Raw genomic sequence first — 26,373 nt, forward strand, 5'->3', positions numbered from 1 at the left:
CACCAAGACAAGTAAACCTCAAAAGATATTTTAAGACCAGCTAAATGTCAAATTTTCTATGACTTCAAAGAATAAATCTAATCCTAGATCAGTTCACTAGGAAATGCACATTTTGGTTTGTGTACAACAGCTCTTGAATAATTTCATAACCCTGATTAGAGGAAGTCTATCTACACGGTAGTTAAAATTCATTGATTATTGACTACACTGGCTAGATAGACCAAGGGACTTACTTGATTGAACTTTAGAATTGGAATTGTTATATAACTGTCCTATAATTGAGCTTGTAGAAATAACTGGTCCTTGGTTTAAGAAAATTCAAAGGGTGTATTTGCTAATCTTTAGTCTGTAATAAAATGGTGGGTAAACATTTGAATAAAACTAGCGGCTACCTAGTTGTTGTTTGAGAAAACTGAAGAGGAGTAGATTATTGAGTAACTAAATCAACATAAATCAGCAATTAAAAAAAAAAAGACGATGTCCCAACCAATTTAAGGACTTCTGCCTGCAAATTGGCTCCTCTGCCCACAATCTAGAATGTATCCAAACGTCCAAAATGCTTAACTGAAAAGATAAGGGATCTGGATTAGAAAATAGCTGACCTGTGCTGAAAACCAGATGCCTGCAACTCAGCTGCAATTTCTGGGATAAATAAATAACGGACAAAAACAACGTTTTAGAAACTCTGGTGTCAGTGAGCTAATGGACAGCTCCAGACAAAGACTGGAGAAGAAAAGCATTGTTATTTGAGGATGGTAATAGAAGTAATTATCTTTGTGCCAGAAAAAAATAGCACATAAAGGCTATGATGAGTCTATACAATCAGTCAACAAAAGAAATTTTCTAGAATTATTTGACCTAATTACAACAGAGAATTTGCTCGCTGTTTTTGTAAATAATCTTAGGGATGTAGCACTCACCACACAATGATCTGATATCATTAATAGGTTGTGCAGTGTAAATCCCAGAGCCAAAAACAGCCTAGGGACTCTGGACAAAGAACAAACAAAGCACTGTGAATGAAATGAGCAAATCAGGCACATGGAATTATAACATATTGGAGAGAATAGAAATAAAAAGAAAATCTGAGGCTCTGACTTTGCAAAACTAAAACACAATAAAACAAATGCAGAACCAAAGGTGAGTAATGAGTGAAAGGACCTTCTAACTCTAAATTCAGTTTAGATCATCAGCTTCGTCATCCAATTATCTCTGGTTTATTTAGCATCCATGCAGATACAAAAAGAAAAAAGGATAGAAGTGTCTTGATAAAAAGTAATTAGCAAGAGATATTATTACTGATCCTACAGCATTATTTTAAATTAATCAACAGTCTTTTTAAGAGTCTAGATATTTGGGAGTACATAACTACTTTTAAGATATGACTTATGGCAAGGACAACTATTCCAAACATATTTTAATCCATGGGCTTACCAGAATCTTCTGGTAAGCACTCCCTTATTCTGGCAATCATAAATGTCTGTTTTCTCTGATACTGTTTTTGGGTTGCTGAGTGTTACCTGATAAAATCATATGACCATTTAAGTCAATTTTCCCCCAAAATTTGTAATTTTGATATTTAACCTGTTCTTTAGTGATGTTTAACAATTATTTACATACCTCTCCTTTCCAATCCCAACCTTTTACCGCTTCAACTTTACTACCCTCCATAAGGTCTGTTTTATTGATCATTTTCTATATTTTCACCCTTCTGCATGATGACTTAGCCTCCTCCTTCCCAGGCATAAATCCCTCTAATACTCCTTTATATGCCTTTTATCCATAGCCATAGTTTTGCTTGTTGTTTGTCCTCCTTCCTATTTTAGAAGAGGTAGGAGAGCGGTGGAAATCCTTTTTGCTGTCCAAGTTTTATCCCTCAATTATGCTCTGGAATATAATATTCTCTTTCGTCTCCATGAAACATTACTTGGCGAACTATCCTTTCTTTATTTTTTCTTTCTCCCTACCTTATCCTTCCTCTTTTTCTTATGCTCAAATGTCCTCTTTACAAAACCATGTGATTTTTCCTCCATAATAAGCCACCATCCTCTTTCTTTTCTCCTCCTCATAGCTAGATTTTAAGTCTTTGTCTAAAGTAGGATTTCTCAGTCTTGGCACTATTGACATTTTGGGCCAGATAATGTTCTGCTGTGGGAGCTGTCTTATTTCTTGTATAATGTTTAGCAGCATGTGTAGTCTCTGCCTACTAGATGTTAGTAGCACTTCCCCAGTTGTGACAATCCAAAATGCCTCTAGATATTGCCAAATGTTCCCCGGAGGGCAAAACCATTCCTGGTTGAGAACCACCACCTCCATTTGTTTACATCCCAATTGCTATTCAGTTCAGTGCAATACAACCGCTCTGGACAACTCTGTGCAAATTGCTTAATTACAGAGCACTAATATTCTAATGGCTAAATCCAGTGGTCTAGTTTCAGTCTCGCCTTTTTGACATTTAACTTGACAGTGGTTTCCTCTCTTTGAAATCTCATTCTTCAATGGCTTACAGGGACTGCTCTCCGAGTCCTTCTTTAGTGTCTTTTGCTGATTCTTCTTCTTCTACCCTATTCCTAAACCCCACATGCTTATCTCTCCTTAAGGCCTAGGTCCACCTCCATGACTCTAACTAATGAACTACAAATAGGCCAACGACTCCACAAAGTTAACTCCACCCCAGACTGCTTTTCTGAATTCCAGACACACATTTACCACTATGAAGAAACTTGTTTCTAGTTGATATCTCAAATGTACTTCAAAACTCAGCATCTCCAACTGGAGCTCTCATGTACATATTCTAAAAATCAGTTTCATGTTCACGATCTCTGCTTACTAAAAGCATCCATCAGTCAGCAGTCAGCTAAGCTAACACTTTATAGTCAGTATAAACTCCTCCTTATTCTGAATTTCTAGATTTGTCAGTCACCAAGTCCCTTGAACCCTAGCTCTAAAATTTCAACTGTTCTTTCCATTTCAGTTTTGTGGACATTGCCCCAGTTCAAACAATATTCCACTTTTACCTAGACTCCTGCCTGTAAATTTTCTCATTCAACCTATTCATTGTCAGTTATTTTTCTAAACTACATGTCTGGTTTGGCCACGTCCATGCTCATAACGCTTTTGGTGGTTCTCATTGTTTAAAACTGTATTTCCCAAACTATGATACCAATAACTTTTGGTGACACAGAATATGATTTTGGTGATGTGTACATTTTTTTAATTTAAAAAGTTTTGTATATATTATAATTTGTATTAGGAAAAAATATAGCTAGCACATCAAATCTTTGATTTCACAGACATATTGCTGAGAATGAGCAATATGTTATTGCTCAAGTATAAACAGTCCAATTAAATGTACTCTAAGAAAAAATATCAAGTACGTAAATAATAGTTTATAGTGGTGACAAAATTTGTGTCAGTGGTATATAGATGTTTGAAGTTTGGTAGCTGTTAGCCTTCTAGATAAAACCTAAAGTCCTTTGTAGGTCATAAAGTTGTTCTCATAATCTCATCAAACCTCTACATAGTAACTTATCCCACAATTCCCCAATAACCACTCGATATTCAAGCCAGCCAAGAAGTTCTTTTGTTACTGAACATGGTATGTAACTTCCTGACTTTCTGTCTTTGTTCTTACTGTTCTCTCTGCCTGGAATGGTACTGTGGCACTTCCAGTGGATTGCTTCTCTCCATGTCCGTTCCAAACTTTTTCCAGTGTGGCTTCTTGTGTGGCTAGTCTAGAGGATTTCCCAGACTCCCTTGCACGTGAAGGTCTGGATCTGTCTGGCTCAAGACCAGCTAATCAGAAACACATGCCTGAGATTTATTAGCCAGAAAATGATTCTTATAAGGCTGATCTTCTGTTGCTTCTGTCCTTTCCGTAGCAAGAACAGCCATGGAGATGTTTGGTTTTCTAAGGAAGCAGGATACAGGATAGCCCAGGAGTTGACCCGCAAGGCAGAATTCAGGCATTTGTCGGAGATTTATTATAGCAGATTATAGCAGAGGTGGACTGGTCCCAGAGGCAAGAGATGGTGGGGGATTTCAAACTCTTTGGCTTCTGGATCAGCTTTTAGACCTTAATGGTGACAGAGATATTTGCTATTCTGTTGGCCAGTTCCATAGTATTATTCTGGAAGCTGATTCTGGAAATTCAGCCTTAAGCCTATTCCTTTAAGCTCTCCAAGGTTTCTGTGAACACCTAATTCCTTATGTTGAATGGATTCCTGCTTAAACTAGCTAGAGCACTTTGATCATCTGATGCTGAATGCTGACTAAAAAAGGTTTTTGCTTCTACTCTTTCCAATTTGATTTTTATTCCACTTTTTTGCACGTTTAATAATGAATGTCTTATTACTTTGATAAATAAGAAATTCATTTGCATGTGTTATTTGTAAATATTCACACACATATATTGGGTAAATATAAATATGTATGTATATATGATGTATACATTAGCATATTCAGAAACAAAATAAATATTCCTGCAGAAGAACCCCAAAATTTTCACAGTAAAAAGGACCAAATGCCTGTGTTTCCCCCACCATGTCCTGTACCAAAATTGCAACTTGATTTTTCTTTTTTCTTTTCTTCTTTTTTTTTTTGATTCCTGCTGTAACCCTATAACACAGTTCTAGTTATTTAAATTCCATAATTCATTTAGTCAGTGGCAGGCCTGTTATCTCCAATATACTACCAAAATTTTTGATTAGAATTTTCACCCTTTCAAAATAAATAAGTTGCATAAGAATCTAAAACCCCAGATGACAGTCCCTGTCCCCCTCCCAAAATTAAAGAGGAGCCCTTATTGCCACAGTGCGATGATATTTGCGTCCAGAGTGAGCAGAGACTGAATTTCTATCTTTCTTGGCACATTGTGCTACTTATTTCAAAGTCTTTAAAGGGAGATGTTCTTATTTATTTATGTTAGGTTTTCAGCACAGTTCCACCAGGCACTGCCTGTTTGAGTTCTGCCTGTTTCTTGATGTTCTAATTCACTGAGAGCAGAGATGCGTTTCTAGCAGCATGCAGGTTGAAAGGCTGACATCAGCCTGGATGCTGCTACTAATCAGGCTCCCTGGTTTGGTCCAGCATTTTAATTTATTTCATTTATTTATTTATATGTTTGTTTATGTTTTCTCCTGCTTAAAAGTCAACTATGGCCATGTCTATCTGTTTCCACAGCTTAAGAAATAAAGGCACAAGGAACAAATGCCTCTCTGTACACATACTATAGACAACTCTTTTGACTGCATTCCCCCCTGCCCAGAGTCTCCTTTGTGGTTTGGGATTCATTTAGGCATCTTATTACTAGAAGGCAAATAAAATATAATATCAGTAGCTAACAATAATTGAATATTTAATAAGTTCTAAATGAATTACATGCAACAATCATTTAATTCTCACAAAAGTCCTACGAGTTAGATCCTAATTTCACAGTTGAAGAGACTGAGACTTAAGAAAGCTAAATAAAGTTTCAAATGAATATAAAAGAATCCCAGGTGCATATCTATGAAAAACATTGGTATTTCTCGGGCTACGTCACTCTGGGGGTAAGCTAGTCTCCTCACAGCCTCAGAAAAACAATTTATCTCTAATTTTGATGATATTCTTGGAATTGCAGGCACTTCAGACTCAAGCGAAGCACTAACCACCAGTTCTCCTGTGCTCACTGTCCTCTGGGATACCAGATGGTCTTTCCATTTCATTTCTCTCTTGCTTCTCTGCCTAAAATGCTTGCTGTTATTCCTTTCTAGCCTCTGTTGCAGAGGTCTGGGTACTCTGTCTAGGAGTATCTCTGCTGACAGTAGTCTGTGTTATAACTTGAGAACTGAGAAGTAAAATCCCTGAGTAGTAGCAGTTTAGAACCAGGGGTATAAAGCGAGTACCAGTGGTATCAGAACCAGTGGTATAAAGTGGGTCAAACCCAAATGGAAAATCTAGTGGATGACTGAAAGATGGAATCCAAACCGGTGTATGATTGGTAAGATGAAACCTAGCAAAAAAAAAAAAAAAAAAAAATTAGCTGGAGGAACTGCAGTGAAAGGCCATGGAATCAAAACCAGGTTGCGGAAAAAGTCCTCTATCTGTAATGCCCTATGCAAGTGCTCATTTCCTAGCCAGAAGAACCTCAGCGTCAACTCAGATGATATTCACAGACAACCAGTTTAAAACAGAAAAAAAGCTGCTTATGTTTCCCTTTTTGATGGAGTGGTGCCTGATGCATAGTAGACCTCAACAAATACTATTTGGGAAAAAGTGCATGCATCCTGGGATGGAAATGCTTATTGATGAAAATCAAAGGTTGTTAAGTGAGACCAACGGTCTGTGGATTGCCCAAAACAGGCTCCCTTGATTTTCAACCATCCTGAGTTTTGAGTTGTTTCTTCTGTCTTTTGACACTTGATTGCTATTTATGGCTGGCTAGAAAAGATTTATTGGTTTAGAAGGAGAAGATATGCACACCTCCACACACAGAAACACGTAGGCTTCCCCAGACGTCAAATAACTCTAATAAAGCTTTGATGAGTTAAGGGTAAGTGAATCAGAAATTTATTGATTCAATTTCCTCTGTAATACACAAGGGTTTAAAAATTCAGAGAAGAGCTCAATTTGAAGACATCGGGTTTAAAATATCGAAAGCAAAACTTTGCCAAACCATAGTACAATGATTTTCTCCCAGTCTAAGCTGAGAATGTCTATAAAATGCATGGACGATACATTTATTTTAAGTCTGGTTTAATAGAAAAATGGTTGAACCTGGGTTACTAACCCTGGGCTTCGGTACCTGCTTTCATAAAATGAATGATAACAGTAATAATAGCTAATATTTATTCAGGACATAGTATGGGTCTGGCATTATTCTAAGTGCTTTACATAGATCTCCTCACTGAATTATCACAACAGTCCTATGGAGTAGGTACTACTATTATCACCATTTTATAGATTAGACTGAGGCAAGGGAGATTAAGGAATTTGTCTCAGGTCAAACAGCTGGTAACTGAAAAACCTAAGATTCAAACCCAAGCAGTCTAACTGCAGATCCATGTACTTTTAGTTCTTTGATCTAGATGTCCTCCTCTACAGTCTCTTCCAGTCTTATATCCGTTGACCAACTGTTATCTTCCATGGTGCCATTAGAGGCATTGGAATACTGATACTATGTCTCTACCCTTGGAAGACTCAGAAGAGGGAAACAAGGCACTTAACTTTAACAGCTTTAATTCATACTCAGAAAGCCAAAATGAAGTATCCAGGGATTCATACATGGGACACATGCCATTTTTCAACCTGAGTCTGGGAAATCTGAACTGAAATATGAATGATATCTTCCAGGTCCTGCCAGAACCCCATGGTTACAGTATGGCCTACTGATATATACTACTAGCTTCTCAAAATGGTTCAAAGTAAAGGTTTAATGTCGCTTTGACTTGCCTTGTCTGGGATGATGTGATACCCCTTACTCAAAATGCTTTGACCTCTATAGACTACCAATCATTTCCAGTGACTGCAAGTTTGGATTTTGTAATGCAGCCATATAGATTACAAATAAATAAAAGTATATTTAATTTGCAGTCTTCATCTGGGAATGTGATATTCAGTGTTAAGAGGAATAAAGGAATTAAGGATAACTAAAAATTATGGGAAATGACCAAAAATGAATAAATTCTGATAGCGTCATGAAATGGAATATTCTTAATACATTAACAATGTTGCTAATCCTGTGTTTGTCAAAACATGAGTGCTCAAAATAAAATATAAGGAGAATAATATATTGAATAGAAGTATAACTATAATATGTGAACCCAGGAGGCAGAGCTTGCACTGAGCGGAGATCGTGCCACTGCACTCCAGCCTGTGCAACAGAGCAAGACTCGGTCTCAGAGAAAAAAAAAAAAAGTATAACCATAATAATGTAATATAAACAAACAAAAATCAAGCATGGAAATAAGACTGGAAGGAAATTCATCAAAATATTAATAGTGTTTATTACTAGGTGGTTGAATTATGCTTTAATTTTTGTCAGGACTTTTGTTTTCCAAATTTTTAATAATGAGTATGTATTTTTATTGTCATGAAATAGAACCCTAATGATAAAATATATAAATATTGTTTAAAAGGCTCTCTGAAATTTTTAATAAAATCTTTACTAATAACATGCAATTTTTGTGAATGCCCTAATGATGGCATGACATACAGCAGAAGAAATACATAAGTGGAAGTATGAGAAAAAACATACAAAAAGAATAGTATATTATGAATCAGATAATGTGGTTTCTTGGATTTGCTATTCACTAGCTCTGTAACCTTGAAAAATCATTTAACCTCGCTAAGCCTCAATTTCTTCATCAGTAAAGTAGAGATAATAATATTTGCCCTGTATACCACAGAGAATTGTTGAGAAGATGAAATATGTACAGAAATGCTTTGGAAAGTTTAAAGTAACATACGATAATAAACCCTATTCCTATTAAAGGGTGATAGTTAACTCTTTCAGTCTCTGAGAATAATATAAGAATTTCTAAGTTACATGTTTTTTAACTTTATTTGCTTTTAAAAATTGCCTTGACTGTGAGTGAATAGTCTTACTTTGAGTGCTACAAATAAAGGCTAGAATTTACCTAGTTATAATATGTTTGGTGAAAAGGTGGGGCATGGAGTACAGGTGACGAATGATTGCAAGAACATCACCGTACCCAGCATACGTACTAGAATTTCTGGTGGGAATAATGGGGGGAAACTTTAAACACCATTGAGAAAAACAGACATAAAAGATCCTAAGAGGCAGAACGTGCCTATGTGAGACACGATGTCAGGAGAAAAGGATCATTAAATTAGAGAACAAATGCCTTCTTTCCTGTCTTATACAAACATGCTTTTACAACCACTTTGAAACAAATCATTACAACACAATATGCTTAGTGCTATCATGGCAAGAGCAAAGTGCTTTAGGATCACGGAAAAGGATGTGGCTAACCTTGCTACAAGCTGAAAAAGCCTTCATAAGGCAGGCGATGATGGAGCTGGATTTTGAAGATTGTTATATGGGAATGAGAGGGAGAGCATTTCAGGAAGAGGAAGAGGAAAAGGAGGTATAACAACAGGGAAGCGCCAAAGAGTGTGACCTGTTCATGGGACTAGATCCTCTGTGTCTGGAGCTGAGAGTTAATTAGGGAAGAAGTGGGAGACGAGCCAGATAATAATTGGGGCTAGTGTGAAGTGTCTCATACACTCTTACAAAAAGTCTGCACTTTAGTCTAAAGTATGCTAATACAACTAATGTTTTAAAGCCATGGAATTGTATGGCCATATTGGACTTTTAGAAAGATAACATGGCAGCCAGACTGTGAATGATAAGATGAGAATTTGTCTAGTGGGCATAGGCCAGATAGGAAGCCACATTTTGCTGAGAGATTATCAAAACTAGACATCAGAGAGGACACAGGAACAGAGTGGATGAAACGTTTAAAAAAACAATAAAAAATAAAATCAGCTCACATTCATAGAGCATTACTACATGTAAGGCACTGTGAGATGTACCTCACTTGTGGTATCTTATTTTATTCCTAAAACCCCTTGGGGTAGGTATCATGCTGATGGCTATTTCATAGATGAGAAAAACAAAGCTAGGGATTTTATGTCACTTGTCAGAGGTCACAGAGTGGTGAAGGCTGCCTAATTTTATGTTCTGAGCGTGGAGATGGCCTGCTTGTGAAAGACTGTGAAGAAATGTGAAAGGCCCGAGTGATCTCCCACAGTTGCAAATTGGGACTGTGGGTGGAGAGAAAATAAATGATAGAGAATAGAAGAGAGGGGAATATTGAAGAGACTGAGAATACAATCCACATTGGAATTGTTGAATGTCAGATATTTGAGTAGAGAGTCCAAGACGTATGTGGAATACTACTTTAACATCAAGGTGAGAGATCTGGGTTGGAGATAAATGTTTGATTAATGTATTGGGCATTTAAACCATGACTAAAAGAAAATGCTGATTAAAATCAGCTATATTAATTGAGAGAAAGAAAAAAAAGAAGAAAGAAAAAGAGGTTGAGAGAGATGAAGAAGGAAGGAAGGAAGAAAGGAAGAAAGGGAGAGAGGGAGGAAGGGAAAGAGAGAGGAAGAGAGGGAGGATGGGAAAGAGAGAGGAAGAGAGGGAGAGAGAGTGGAGGGAGGGGAGAAAAAAAATCTGTAGTAAAGGTGCCAGACCACCAACCTCAGGGAAGCAGAACTCCTGGCTAGAATGCACTTTTTAAGCCACATCGAGGGCTGCTGGACTCGTGGGACACATTTTCTTTCTTTCTTTCTTTCTTTCTATTTTTTTTTTTTTTTTTGAGTCAGAAAAGAAGCCTAATAAAATGCAGGCTCCATTGTGATCACGCCAGTGTGATCTGAGGTTGACAAAGAAAATGTCTTGCCAACCTCTGTGCTTAGGGTGTCCTCCAAAACCCTGAAATATTGCCGCAATCCATTATTTTTCCCCAAACAAAAGAACACTGCTGTTCCATTTGAACTCTGTATTTGATCAGTTAATGAAGAAACCCAGTGTTTATTCTGAGATGCAGCTAAAGTCACATCTTGACTTATTGACTGTTCTGGCTTTGATGGAGCAAATTACATACCATCATGGAACAGTCAGATCTGCTTCTCTGAGTACAGTTACCTCCCTCACTCCCAAGTACTTTTCTATTGATTCTGTAAAAAAACACAATCTCTAAAATAAAACAATGAAACCCATCCTCATTTACATGGGAGAAGTATTTTAAACTCTGTGCACTCTTTCTCAGTAATATTATACAACATGAAAGCTATTCATCCTTTCTGAATTTTAACAAACCCCAAAAGCCTCTCTATCAATTTCATGTGAGAAAGGCTGGTGTGGGACGCTCTCCACAAGCTTTAATTTTATAGTAGAGTTCTTCAGTTCAAATGGGCTTTTGACCTAGCTAATTTAATTGTCTTTGTTTTTGATAGCTGCAGAGTTGTAAATAAACCTCATCTGAGAATGTGCTTGTGAGGTTTACTTTCCAAACAGCATTTTGGATGACCCTCAAAGTGGCAACATTTCCTTTTGTTTCTACAAGGGTATACTGTTTTTCATCATAACCAACATAAAAGGGTGACGTGAAGTGTTTATTATGGCAGAATATGGGGCATCAAAGTGCTTTCCTCCCCTAGAACCATGCTCCCTCTGGGATCAGCCAGGGCTGGCTCCATGACCACTTTGCCAGGGGAAAACACACATAGTTTAAAGCATGGAGTTTGCTGCACCCTTCTGCTCCATCTGACTCATGCCTCCCCTTAATAAAGGAGGAGGGTGTATAAGAAATGGCCTGGAGAACGTTTTTGCAAAGGCAGGATTAAAGGAGAGCATCTGTGAAATGTAAGGTCCCTTCCTCCCTGTCATCAGTTAGAAGGTTGCTTGAGCTGTTGGAGCTTCTGGAGGATTGGGGTAAACTTAGGGGAAAATGGCTAAGAATAGCCTAAGGGAAGGAGCAAATAAAGGCCAATACCCAAGATCTTGGCAAGTCTTGAGGGCTGTTTTTTTTTTGTTTTTTGTTTTTTGCATTGTGTTGATCTGGACTTTCCTAGAGAGAGTTGAAGAAATCATGCATATGGTCATCCTGGTCTGTGCAAGGTCCCTGGCTGTTTTTCCCTGTCTCCCTCTGTTTTCTTCCCTCCCTTCTTTCCTTCATTTCCTGTTCCCCAATCCTTGCTCCCATCTCCTACCTCATCAACAAACAGGTAGCCATTCAAGCATGTTTGATATTGTATTCTTTCATTTATATATATTCTTATAAAATATCAACTATATGCATTTAAATGCATACACAAATGTAAGTATGTTCTAAATCTTATTTTTATTTCCTTGATTCAGCACTGATTTTTAAGATGTACGTTGCTGCATATAATTTAGTTGGTTGCTTCTAAGTCCTCCATAATATTCCAAAGGGTGAATCTACCATGTTGACTTATCCAGTCCTCCAACTGGATAACTTGATAGCCTCCAACTCCCCACTATCTCAAAATATGCCACATTTAAAGTTCCTTCTATACATTTGTCTGCTTTTCCTCTTTGATATATATCTAGGAGGTAGGTTGTTAGTTCCTAAGGCATACTTCATGGCATTTGATTCATTTTGGCTAGAGGAGTTTCCAGAAGGACTTCCTCAGGCTATAGCCCACCAACAGTACATGATGGTTTCCATACTCGCGCAGCCCCACCAGTGCTTAGCATTGTCTGGAATAGAAAACTTAGTAAATCTAATTACTGACGAATTTAATTATCCCTTCTTTTACTTGCTAGCCTTTCTCTTTTGTGAATTACCTGTTTATATCTTTTGCACATTTGTCTATTTGGTTCTTATTTTTCTCTTGTTAACTTTTAGTTTTTTGTATATGGCATATGTAAGTTTCTTGTAAACTTTTGACATTAAAAATAACTTCTCCAAATTGGCTACTTGTGTGTTAATTTTGTCTCTAATATCCTTCATTGAACAAACATCTTTCATTTTAATAACATAAAATAATTTATTTTGCTTTTAACATCATCCTACATTATCTTCTATGATATTTATATTATCTTTCACATTTAGGTCTTAATCCTGAATAAGTGAGGGAGTTGGGGAGACAGTTTTCTGAAAAGTCCATCTTTCCCCATGGGTTTGTGATGCCATGAAAATATGTGTCATATGTCTCTCTATATAAATGTGATTTTATCACTAAGCTCTTATTCTGTTCCAGATATCTGTCTGTCCTTATACTAGTGCATGAATGATTTTTACTACTAATATTTCATAATATATTTCAGCAATTGATAGGTCAAATTTCCCCTTTGCCAACTTTTCTCCCTTTCATACACATTTAGAAAACTTTATTAGATTGCACAAAAAATATCAAGCTTAATTTGTTTGGAATTATATGTAACTTCCAGATTCATTCGACTATCTGACATCAGGTTGTCCCATTCAGGGGTATGCAATTTCTCCTTTTAATCAATATCTTTGTTTTTAAAAAACAAAAGTACATTTTTATTTCCACACAGAGTTTGTTTTCTCTTTAATCCTTATAACTTTAAAATATTTTGTTCCCATTTTAAATAATATCCTGTTTTTGGTTATATTTTCCATTTGTCTTGATTTGGTTGTTGCCCCTAGGGCTGGTATTTTCTTTATCTGGTGGATCTAAAATACACTGAAATCTGAATTCTGGTGGAAGTTGAAACTTTTATACCTGTGTCATGTCTGGGATTTATAACAGCGATGTTTTTATTACTAGAGAGATTCGAACTTTCTTCTAAAAACCCTAAAATACTTTGCAAATATCATTCTCTAAAATTCCCTCAGCATTTCTAAGAGATAAGAATGTAGGAGGCATGGGCAAGATACTCTCACCTCAGTCATTTGAGGCATCTTGGTGTCATTTGATGTACTAATCAGGGAGACTCAAGGGCAAGACAAGGCTTTCAGCAATGAAGACAACTCCCTAACTAGTGCAGTCAACTTACACACATGCTTTGTGATGGGCTTAGCATATAGGAACTAGTGACTGAAGACAGACCAAGGTTTCTCTCAGGAAATGCTTTGCTTTGCCTGTATTTGTTTCAACTTTTGCTCACACTGTTTTTCCAGCCAACTCCTTCTCCTTTTTTCTCTTTTCCAATTCCAGATATAGAAAAAAGAAAAGTTAATCCAAAGCAAACTTTCAAATATATTTTATAGGCTTCAATGTACTACTTAAAATGCCAGACTATTAAACACCAGACATAGAGTGTGTTCTCAGGGGCAATGACTGTGGGAGTAATGTTTTCACTAGTTTTTAGCTGACAACTTGTGATTTCATTGCTTCCAAGTACTATTTAGTCTCTCTCCAAAAAAAGGTCTTTGTTGTCATTGTTTTCTTTCTCCTCTGGTTCTTGTTCTTCTTTTGCTTCTCTTTTTCATCTTCCTTCTCCTTCTTCTTCCTTTCTGCCTTTCCTTCTCCTCCTTCCCTTCTTTCTCCCCTCCCACTTCCACTTATTTTTCTCTCTTCCCCTCCTCTTCCTTGTTCATGGTGGATCTTTTTAAAATGAGACAATATAGACAGAGGAATTTTGTAAAAGCATAAACACATATTATGATGATTTTATTTTATCAATAATATGAAAAGACATTGAAGGAGAAAAATGAAGGAAAATATATCTTCAATTTTTTTCCAATTAAAATTGGGAAAACTTTAAGAAAATATAAAATAAAATGGATATGTTATATTTTTAGGAGTTAAGGCAACACAGAGATTTGAGATAAATTCAAATTAAAAAAATTATTCTCACAGGTGCTTCTGTGATCTTTTCTCTATATGATAAAGACAAATGTGCACCACAAAAAGTAAGCATGTGAGGTAATTAAGATGTTAATTTGCTTGATTTGTCCATTCCACAATGTATACATATTTCAAAACATCATGCTTTCTATAATAAATACAATTTTTATTTGTCTTGTCAATTGAAAATAAATTTTAAAATAATGAAGATAAATGTATTTCAATTACTTCAATCAAAAATCTAAGTATAAGGGTAATAATTCTTCCCCATACAAGATTGCTACTCATACCACATTTTAGTATACACATATTTACTTTGTGGCTTTTTCAGATTTGTAACGATTTAGCTTTGCTTATCCTCTAATCTCAAACCACTCAATTTGGGGATGACTAGAAGGAAAAGGGCATGACAAAGTAGAAGGTGAGGTTTCTGCGATACAGACTTGGCAAATACGAAAGCATTGAGAATGATTTTGCATTTGGAACTCATTCCAGCTGCCTGCTTTTATAGTGGGGACTGGACCTTATAAAGAAAAGGTAGATGGACAATTAGCCCAATTCAGCAAAGTTTCAGCGTGTTCTGGCTTGAGGTTATAAGGAACAGAGCAGATACTATAAGTAACCCTGTCCATGAGGACAGCATCTGAGAAATAAAAGTAAACATATTAAATAAAGATGGCATCAATCTCTTTACCTCTTAGGTGCATAAGTTACTTTGCGCCCTTGGGATGGGTTACAGAACTCCAGAGCAGAAAGTCAATTTCAAATCATAAATTAGAAAGGTATCAAAACTGGAGAAAAATGACACTAATATATTTTAGTATATGTGTATATCAGAGTTCAATTCCAGATAAGGTTTAATTCACGGAATTAGTTGCTTTAAACAATATGGAAGATCTGGAGGAGTAAGCTCTAGGCAGAACTTCCAAGAGTAAATCTAAAAGCAACATTGCAGAACTGACCCACAAAGAAGTGGCTGCTTCAGCCACAACAAGGAAGGTGAGGGATGACTAGGAAGCCACTGGCTTAATTCTGGACTCTGGACCACACGCCTTCTACCACCATATGAGGGTCAAAAAGCTGCAGCTGCTAAAACAACTGGCACCAGAAAGACACCACCACAGCCACAAGCCATCTCAACAAAATGAATATTCCTCTAAACTCTCAATACCCACAAAATAGTAGACGGGTTACTGGGCCCCTGCTTCTGCTGTTGCTGAAAAGCCAACTGCTTCCATGGCTAGGCCCACTAGCAAAAGTCTCCCATCTCACTTTTGCCTGCCAGTTCTTAAATAAATGCATCTGCCTGGTAGGAACCAAATACTTGCAAAATCCAAGCTATAAAGCAGCCGTGCAATAAGGCATAACACAAGGGGATTAGAACGGAGTTGAATGAATCAATACCTACCGTATGCCACAGGATGCATATTATCTGCAACCAAGCAACACAAATTTATAAGCATCTCATAAAACCTGTTGTGGAGGGAAGATCCTGTAAAGTTACAAGTGAACAAAAATCAAAGTAGGAAAATAGTTGGAGTCTCAATTTTACTAATTTTAGATGTGTGAAATATCACTACATGATTCTTTATTTTATATGTATGATTTAATCAAGGTTAAAATATTTTCAAAGGCTTCCATGGCTTTGCCTACCACCTCAGTGCCCTTTGCCTTATTTTTCTCAAAAGTTCTCTAATTTGTCACCTGTAATTCCCCTATCATGAGAGTTTTTTTTGAGATGGAGTCTCACTCTGTCGCCCAGGCTGGAGTGCAGTGGCGCGATCTCGGCTCACTGCAAGCTCTGCCTCCCGGGTTCACGCCATTCTCCTGCCTCAGCCTCTCCGAGTAGCTGGGACTACAGGCGCCCGCCACCACATCCGGCTATTTTTTGTGTGTGTTTTTAGTAGAGACGGAGTTTCACCATGGTCTCGATCTCCTGACCTCGTGATCCGCCTGCCTCGGCCTCCCAAAGTGCTGGGATTACAAGCGTGAGCCACCACGCCCGGCCTATCATGAGAGTTTTCAGGAACCCAGCTTTCAAAGATGGAGAAGACATATTCAATAAGATGTATTTTTATTAGTCTAGAACTTTACACTTCCGAAAGGATAAGGTCTTGACATCTGCAGCTTTATGCTTCTCTTTTTTTCTATGACATTTTATAGGGCTTTTTTCCTCATCAGTTAGGGATATCTAGTGTATTAGTCAGTTCTCACACTGCTAATAAAGACATCATTAAATACCTGAGACTGGGTAATTTATAAAGGAAAGAGGTTTAATTGATTCGCAGTTCCTCAGGTTTGGGGAGGCCTCAGGAAACTTACAATCATGGCAGAAGGGGAAGCAAACACATCCTTCTTCACATGGTGGCAGCAAGAAGTGCTCAGCAAAGGAGGGAAAAGCCCCTTATAAAACCATCAGATCTTGTGAGAACTCACTCACTATCACAAGAACAACACAAGGGTAACTGCCCCCATGATTTGGTTACCTCCTACCAGGTCCCTCCCATGACATATGGGGATTATACGAACTACAATTCAAGATAAGATTTGGGTGGGGACACAGAGCCAAATCATATCATCCAGGTTGTTTCAAAACATATTTTTTAAAATGAAAGTGAAGGTCTAATTACGGAAAGACACACAGACCACCCACCCATGGATTTAGGGACTAAATCTGGGGAACCTGGGCTGGCAAATAAGGGGGATGGAGCGTGAGCTTCAGTAGCATCTGGCCTGATAGGGGTAAGGGTGAGATACTTGGTGAGAAGTCAGGTCTACCCGTTTCAGCCCCCAGTGTGGCCTGTGCAGAAAACTGACTGGAAACTGGGCCCAAAAATATAAGCCCCTCTAACGTCTGCAGAACTTATCACCATCCAGAGAGTCTCACTCACTACCTGTGCAGCCCTTTGTGTGGTCACTGAGGTGAGGGCCTTCTTCCAGGTCATGAGGAAAAAGCTCCTCCATGTCCAAGACTTTATCAAGCTCTGTGTCAACTGAGTTTTGAGAAAACTTTGCTCATTTTAAACAGCCTGGTACACTTATAATCCCTGAATAATAGCTTGTGGGTGGACTTCGTGGTCGGGAAGAGTTTGTATGCAAGGAAAATTGTACCACTTGTACCTGGGTGGTCCTGGACATCAGTAACACACTCGTTGCACAGAATGCAAAGGGTGTTCATATACATGATCTCCTTTAACCCTCACAATATCCAAAAACAGAAAGCACAGAAGTTATTATCTTCATCCGACTGATAAAGAAACAAAGCTCAGAGAGGTTTTACAACTAATCAAAAGTCACACCACTGATAAGGGACAGAACACAGAATGGAATCATTTTTTTCTGACTCTGAGAACTTTGTATAGCAAAGAACACTATACCATACAGTTGAATTTAATCAAAAGCGTTATGATAACTATTGAAATGGATTGAATTAAGTTAGAAAATTACCTTATTAAAAGCAAGAGGATTTTTTAAACCTGAATTCAATTTGTTTGAATAGGACTATCCTGAAGCTTTGTTACCATAAGAAAACAAATTTTTAGAAAAACATCAGTTATTCCAAAAAGCAATGGCTAATTTGGTCAATTCAATTAAATTACCAGTTAGTTACATCAGAAAAAATTTAAAACTGAGAAAACGTGCAGGAAAGGTAGTTATTTGAAGTTGTGAAATCAGATCAACAATCATCACATTTTCTTTTTTTACTTTTCAAATAATGGTGTTGGCACAGTGTAAGAAAATTAACTGTGGACTTCTAGAATTTGATAATAATGTTTCTCAGTACACCATGTACGATTTATTAAGCTCTGTAAGTTTCTATCCAAGACTGAATTACAAATCCTGACTTTACTGCTTTCCTCTCTACCTCCTGTGCTAGAAGATTAATTTGGATAATAAATATGATATTCATTATTTTATTCATTCATTCCACATGCTTTTAAGCACTTGCTAGGTGATGGGTACCAAATGATTGTTATAATAAAAATCTAGGCCAGGCGCGGTGGCTCATGCCTGTAATCCCAGCACTTTGGGAGGCCGAGGTGGGCGGATCACGAGGTCAGGAGATCGAGACCATCCTGGCTAACATGGTGAAACCCAATCTCTACTAAAAATACAAAAACTTGGCCGGGCGTAGTGGCGGGTGCCTGTAGTCCCAGCTACTCAGGAGGCTGAGGCAGGAGAAGGGCATGAACCTGGGAGGCGGAGCTTGCAGTGAGCCGAGATTGGGCCACTGCACTCCAGCCTGGGTGACAGAGCGAGATTCCATCTCAAAAAAGAAAAAAAAAAGAAATCTAATGGCATTGTCTCATGAGAGAAAACCTGACTCTATGGAACTATGCTTGAGCCAGAGAAGATTTGGTGCTTCTTTCTAGCTCTGGGTAAAAGATCTCAGGGAACCCAAAAGAGAATACTAAAACCAAGATCTAATTGGGAACACTGGCTATGTTAATTAGAAAAAAATATTTCTGGCTGATAGCAGGATTTTATTATGGTTAAAATATTGGGATCAAAAACACTGGAAACAACCCAAATGTCCTCCTATGTATGAATGGATAAACATGCTATGGTACATCCATAGAATAAAGTAGTACTTGGTAATAAAAAGACACAAACTACCGATTCCTACAATAACATCGATGAATCTCTGTAAATAATGTGAAGTGAAAGGAGCCAGCCTCAAAAGGCCAAATGCTGTTGATTCCATTTATGTGAAATTTTGGAAAAGTGAAATTATAAAGAAAGGGGACAGGTCAGTGATTTCTAAGTCTGATGATGGAGAGAGAGGTTGACAACCAAGCAAAGGAGCATGAGGGAATTTGGGGAGGTGATGAAATTGTTCTATATCTTCCGCGTGGTGGTGGTTACATGATTGTATATGTGTGTTAAAGCTCAGAACTGTGCACCAAAAGGATGACTTTTACTGCATATAAATTATACCTAAAAATGATTTGTGGTTTTGAAATTTGATTTGTTAGGCTCAAGTCAAATCCCACCTTTGCTACTTCTTATTTGTGTACCTTGGGCAAATTATTTTGCTTATTCAGGCTTATTTTAGAGTCATTGTTTATAATATAAGTATTGCAATAATATTTACCTCACCGAGTTGTCATGAAGATTAGGTGAAGTAATCTATGTGAATTGCCTAACACAATGCCTGGCATAGATTTACTTTCAGGGAAGAAGAAAAAAAATCACAAATTCTTGCAAGAATAACAACATATTTACTACTGCTGGTGCTTTTGTTATGTCAGTCATCCTTCCAGTCTTCCCTCACATCCATGCACATTTTTCCAGAACCAAAATTCATGTCTGGGACTTTCTGATTTGCCAACCAGGGTCAGTATGGCTACTGTGGGTGCACCATCATCCCATCATCTCATTCTTCTACTTTTGCCACTCACTGGTGCTTAGTTTAGCTGGTTCCATGACAAGGTAATAGCAGCCACACACTGTGCTTATCAAGGCCAGAAAGACAGAGATGACAGCACACAATTCAATCATCTCTCACTGCTGATTTATTCATGATGCCTAACTTTTTCTATTCCTTTCCTCATCCAAAATATCAAAGAATGTCATCTACAAACAAAAATAAGTAATATGTGGAATAATATATGCAACTCCTTCTTTGTAATTTATTTCAAAGCACTATGTTATTAAGTCCTGAAAACTCCAAACAGCATTATTTGGTAGTGCAGAGTTCAGTTACTTTGGAGGTCAAAAAAAATTAAAATTACTTTCTTCCAATAACAGGGCTAATGATGAGGAGCCATGGCTTGAATCTTCTAAAACAATGGATAGTGCCCAAATTCTCTACATGGTACAGTTCTTCATTTTGGATGGAATTATCTTTTTTTCCCCCTGAAAGATTGCTTTTCTAATTATATTTTTCTTATGTCAATGCCATTACTTTGAATTCTCTGAGAACTTAACAAAGAACAGTGGTGGTAAGACATAGCAAAATGACCTAGAAATATACTGGATTCATCTTCTAGAAGTCGTAAACCCCAGCACATAAGTTTACTTCTGCAACTTGCTTAATGATACCCAAACACAAAAGAAATGCATTCATATTATAAGTATTGGTTTTTTTGTTAAAATGCAAATGATGCTGGAAAGAATATACTCATTCTTATCAGTCATTTACACTTTAGTAAGAACAAGTTCCTACGATGATTATTGATGGGGATGTGATGGGGAAAAGGAACAAACAAGGGTTTTGGGCAACTGTAGGGGAAAACACATAGATATCAATGTGCTTTGGTCACTGCACACCTCAATTTCACTTCAATCACGTCTCAAGGTCCTCTCTTCTTGGAAGAAGACAGTTTTCTGGCAAAGCATTTTTATAGCTTGCAATTTTTCCTTCTATGTTCACGCATTTTACTGTATATATGAAGAGTAATATTTCCCCTGCCTCTTGAATCTAGATGGGAAAGCTGACTTGTGTGATTGAAAGACTGTGGCGAAAGTAATATTTGGGACTCCTGAGGCCAGACCTTATGAAGACTGACAGACCATGCTTCCTTTTTCCTGGAAGCCAGGCACCATGTAAAGGTCCAGGCCACTATGTAAGAGATCACCTTGCTGTGAGTAGTTGGTCCCACATGGACAGACCAGACGCAGACGCACCAAGGACCATACCTGTGAATGAATACTAGTAAGTCACTGTAGGTGATCCCATGTTGAGCAGAAGAACCACGTGGCTGAACCTATTCAACTCACAAAATCAATAGTAAATTTTTGTGGCTTTAGCCATTATGTTTTGGAGTGGCTTATTATGCAGCAACATATAGCTGAAACATTTTCCTTCCCCACTCATTTCACATATGTCACTTCCAAGGATTAAAAAGAAATTCAAATAAACATGCATGCCAATCATTAAGAATGCATATGGGCCGGGCACAGTGACTCATGCCTGTAATCCCAGCATTTTGGGATGCTGAGGCAGGCAGATCATGAGGTCTAGAGATTGAGACAATTCTGGCCAACATGGTGAAACCCCACCTCTACTGAACATACAAAAATTATCTGGCTGTGGTGGTGCGCACCTGTAGTCCCAACTACTTGGGAGGCTGAGGCAGGAGAAATGCTTGAACCTGGGAGGCAGAGGTTCTGGTGAGCTGAGATTGCCCCACTGCACTCCAGCCTGGCAACAGAGCGAGACTCCGTCTCACACACAAAAAATAAATAAAAAATTCATACATATTTATAAGTAATACTTTTTATTGTCAAGACCCAAGTAACCAATTTTTTTCAATTTAAATTAATCTTTCAGTTTAAATTAAACCATCATGATTTATAATTTTTATATTAAGAAATCAGCCTCTACATTTACTAGCTTTGGAAGATCCCATTGCTATGTGGTATCTCATTCTTCTAATATAAGCTGAAGGCAGCAATAAAACCAGAAATGCATGTAATTGAAAAGTACATTCATCTATTCATTCATATTGTTTTCTCTGATCCACATTTCAAAAAATTTATGAGCTCATTTGGAAAATGTGAAAGAAAAAAAAATCAATAGAGTAACCATGATTTATAAAGGTAAAACCATCATGTCATGAATATTTCATCAGGGAAATGTGGAAGCCATCCGATTTTATCTAAGCATATTCCTCAATCTGATGTGATTAATTCATAAATGAACTGACATCCATTATTATAGATGATCACTGGGTACACAGGAATAGCACAAGGGCTACAAAACAAACACCTGTTTCAGGAAGCTTTCAAGAGTTCTGGAAATAATCTGGGACAAATGTGATTAGAAGCCATTGGTAAGGAAAGGACAACAAGAAGAGACCATGATTTTCTGCATGTCTAGCAGAGGAACATCAAAGTGAGTCAAATTTCATAGTCTGCAGGAGAATTAGACCAAACCCTCCTTCTTTTTCCTAGGGATGGCTCAGCTGCCTCTCTCAGAAGCCTTCAGTGGGGAACCCAATCACCAATATTTGTCCTGACTGTAGCTCCAATTTCCCCAGGTATCCAACTGTTTTCAAGCTCCTCCACTCAGTTCTGAGGGCTCTGGAGAAATTAATATATGAAAGCAAAAGGCATTTTGTAGAGAAGAAATAAACCAACCGCATTCAAGAGGCTCATACTCAAGCAATTAGTGATACAACCAGTGGCACAATAAACATCCATCGATCCCCAGTAGAGCAGGAGGCAGCACAAAGAACAGGGTAAATTAGAAGCAGATCAAAGGAGAAGCATATTCAATAAAGAACTCAGGCAGAATGCTGCCAAGGCCGGCTCAGCACTGAGGTTTCAAATGGCATAGTCATCAGGGGCTGGATTGTCCAAGCTGTGCACTGCCCTCAATAGAGTTTTCAAAGGTGGCCCATGGTGATGTGATTTCATTCTCAAGCTATTGATTTCATTGAAGAAATCTGAAACTTTCCAAAAGTCATCAGCAAGGACATAGAAGGGTCAGAACTTAATTTAGCAGCAGGGGCACTCACTGAGTCTAACAGGTTTCATTGCAGAGGAAATTAATCATGGACTTGAAGGCAGTCTTCTCATGGCTCTGAAAAGCAAAGTCTGTACAGGTATTAGCGCCTCCATTAGTGAACTCCTCAACCAGGAGCTGAAAGCAGTCTACATGCATTGACATCAGATCAGCACAAAGCTGCAAGGAGTGTGGGGAAATGGATTCAATTATAGTGAAAGAGACAAAGGACATAATGAAGAAGTACAACAGCGAGGAAGAAGCACATATACGATATATACCAGCCTTCTTAATGCTAATGGGCTGGTGTTTGTTGGAGGTGAGAATGGTGGTTTTCCTTATCTAAGAGTCCTACCCCAGGACAGAGTATGCACATTCAAGAGTCAGATGTGGATAGCAGAGACAATTTAAAACCTTCTAGCATGCAAAAATGTTCCATAGCCTTTCACTTACTATGAGGTCAGATTATATTCATTACATATATGTTTATGTAAACAATTATAATATTTGTTAATGAACTCTACACGGGGAAAGTGGAGTCTGATTTATCCACTCCTGTATCCCTAGTACCTAGCAAATGGGTCCTCAATACATGTTTACTAAATAAATGAAATAATTGAATCAAGATCTTGAAAGTCTTTCAGAAATACAAGGCACGCTCATATTTTTACTTAGTCTTCTTCCTTTGATTGTGATAACGAATATATTCTTGTATACTAGAATGAATTCACTTAGAGCCAGCGTGGTACAGAAATAAATAAATAAATAAATAAACAAACAAATAAATAAATAAATAAAGCAAAGCAAAACAGAAAACAATAAGCTGGGCAGATAGGGATTTATGTTCTTATTTCTGGAGTTTCACTAACATTCTGGGGCCTTGAGAATTTTACCCCTCTGGATTTTAGCCCTCCTCAGTATAAAAGCTAGGAAGACAGGTAACGGGAGTGCTATTATGTTCAAACTGCTTTCCAGAGACAATATTCTATAATTCCATTGAGAAGGTGTATTTTTAGAGCATGATATGGGACTTACTTCATGAGATGAAAGAATCATAAGGTATGGGAGCTAAGGAATAATTTCAATTCAGAAAATAGAACAGAAAGAAAATATTTTAAAGTATCTGGTCTAACACCATACCTTTGGGAAGATAAATGATGCAAATATGCGGGGTTATTATGGTGTTTCCATCTTCACTATTTCTAGTTATGCCTTTTTATTTACTGAAGAGTGAATCTAGGATTGCTTAACTGATTGGTATGAATCTGAAAGCTCCAATGGTATCCTTCTCTTTGTGAAAGTCTATAAGTCTCTTTCACACACATACACACACATACATATGCACACACGAACACCTGTGCCCACACACGCACATGCACACACATACAAACCACCACAAAAATATCCTCAGGGCCAACCTTCAAACAATAGAGGAATTGAAAACAGTACAGGGCCTCTGAGATGCTTTCCGGCCCAGTTGCTAGCCAACAAGACCAAAGAATGGTGTCTTCCTTTCTCTCACAATATGTTCATTCAGCAGTTGTTATTCTGATTTTATTCTAATGTAAAGGAATTTGTGAATAAAAAAATGCATCTGTGTGTTAATAATCTCATGTTTTTGTCATACACATGCCATTCTCTAATTTTCCATACTGCAATCTGCTAATGGAAGATAACTTGAAGTTAAAGTTGTGAATGAATCCAAAATGGACTAAATAAAAACAAAGCCTAATTCATTTAATGTTCCCTATTTCCCCACCTTCATGCTTTCATCAATATTTGGCTGCTAAAATGGCTCAAATTGTAAACCTGGATGAAAAGTGTGCAAAATGTTTTTCAAAAAAAGATATTGGCATTTTAGATTTATGGCCTAACGTTTGATTCACCTATCACAAAGGAAAGATCCATGCTAGTTTCTTCCCTTCATTAGTAAAATCCATTTTAAGGTCTCCAGGAGGTAAATTATTTTTAGAATTAGTTTTTATTTTATTAGTCAGGTTGCAGAGTGTCAAAATTGCACTGAAGCCAGTGGCACTTCACTGAGCTTATTAATATTGATACGATCACTCTGTGTTCTGTGCTGAGTGACACTGCTAACCTTCTGGGAAGATGAGGATTCTTCTTAAAGAGACCGCACAATTTTTAACAGATCGGCAGATATGTTCTTCTGGTATATGTAAAAAAGAGCAAGTAGAATGTCTACATCAGTGCTCTGTGTTTCAATTCATTCAACCAATATTACCTAAGCACCATATTTGGGTTAACACAAGATGCAAGATGCGGAGGCTGCAAAAGAACTCCAAAATGTGACGCTCCCCTTCAAGAAGCTCAGTCTATTCAGTAAAGATTTTTCTAGCACCTATATTATGTGCCAGGCCCTGTGCTGGGGGGCTGCAAAAGATTTTAAATGGTTATAGTATTGTCTCTATAGTCAAGGGACTTATTAAATAATAGAGGGGTGAAAGAATTATTGCATTATAAACAGCACTGAGGAACAAGTGAAGTGAGAGATTATGTCCATAGGGAGTTAGGTGATAACTCCATAGAGTACAGATAATATCTGAACAGGGCTTGGAAGGATGGGTGGATTCTAAGAGACGGATTTCACTAGCATAGGCAGGCAGTAAAGGATGCAGATGTTCAGAGGACGTAGTTTGAGCAAAGACAAGCAAATCAAACTGGAATGCACTTAAAGAATGGCAAGTAGCTCTGTTTAAACAGAAAGGCTGGGAATACATTAGGTAATAGGGGAAATTTGGTTGTGGCCATGTTGTGGAAGTGGGAAGGGCAGCTGAAGCAGTCTAAACTGAATTTCCACAGACAGTGGATATTTAGCAAGTTTCCAAGCCAGGATTCAAATCTGTTGCTTATAACAAAAATTTTAAATACAATGTTGGATTAATCCTTCCATAGGTAGGCAAACATATTTGAGATAGTATTTGCTAAAAAATTCTATTTTTTTTTTAGGGTAACTGGAAACAAGATTGTCATTTCTCGTATAACCTGTAAACCAAATAGTGTTGCAGTAATTATGGAAGGTAAGAGTGAACATTTTATAACCATAGAGGATAAGAGGGCATTTTGCAATCCATATAAAATATGTAAACAGAAACTTCTTAAAATGTAACTTCTTTCAGTCACATCCCCAATTATTGTTGACAGCACATTTGATATCTACAACTGAGATTCAGAAAGTTAGTTCTGAAAACTTCTTTCACGGCATGGGAGAAGAAAATCTGAAGTCACTCTGTAATGAGTTGCTCAGGAATGCGGTCTGGACCCAAAAAGAGACTTAGGAAACCTAATCTCTAATTACAGCTTTTCCAAGCATTGTGTTAAATGCAAAATGCATGCAAAAGATTACAGGTTTTTTGTTTTTCCAAAACTTTTTCTAGAAAATAGAATAAAACACTTCAAGCATTCAGAACAGACATTATAGGAATTAACTGAACTGAATTTGATATAACAAATATCAGAAAAAAATTTCTTTACCTTGTAAAGCATAATACTTCATAAAGAAATGCTGACAGTTGACTCAGTTCTCATTCTTTCCTAAATACTAATAATTTACCTACAGCATTGATACTGATTTTTTTAAAATAATTTTTCCTATCAGCTCATGT

The sequence above is a fragment of the Hylobates moloch genome, unplaced genomic scaffold (assembly GCF_009828535.3).
Source record: "Hylobates moloch isolate HMO894 unplaced genomic scaffold, HMol_V3 SCAFFOLD_19, whole genome shotgun sequence".
NCBI classification, from domain to species: domain Eukaryota; kingdom Metazoa; phylum Chordata; class Mammalia; order Primates; family Hylobatidae; genus Hylobates; species Hylobates moloch.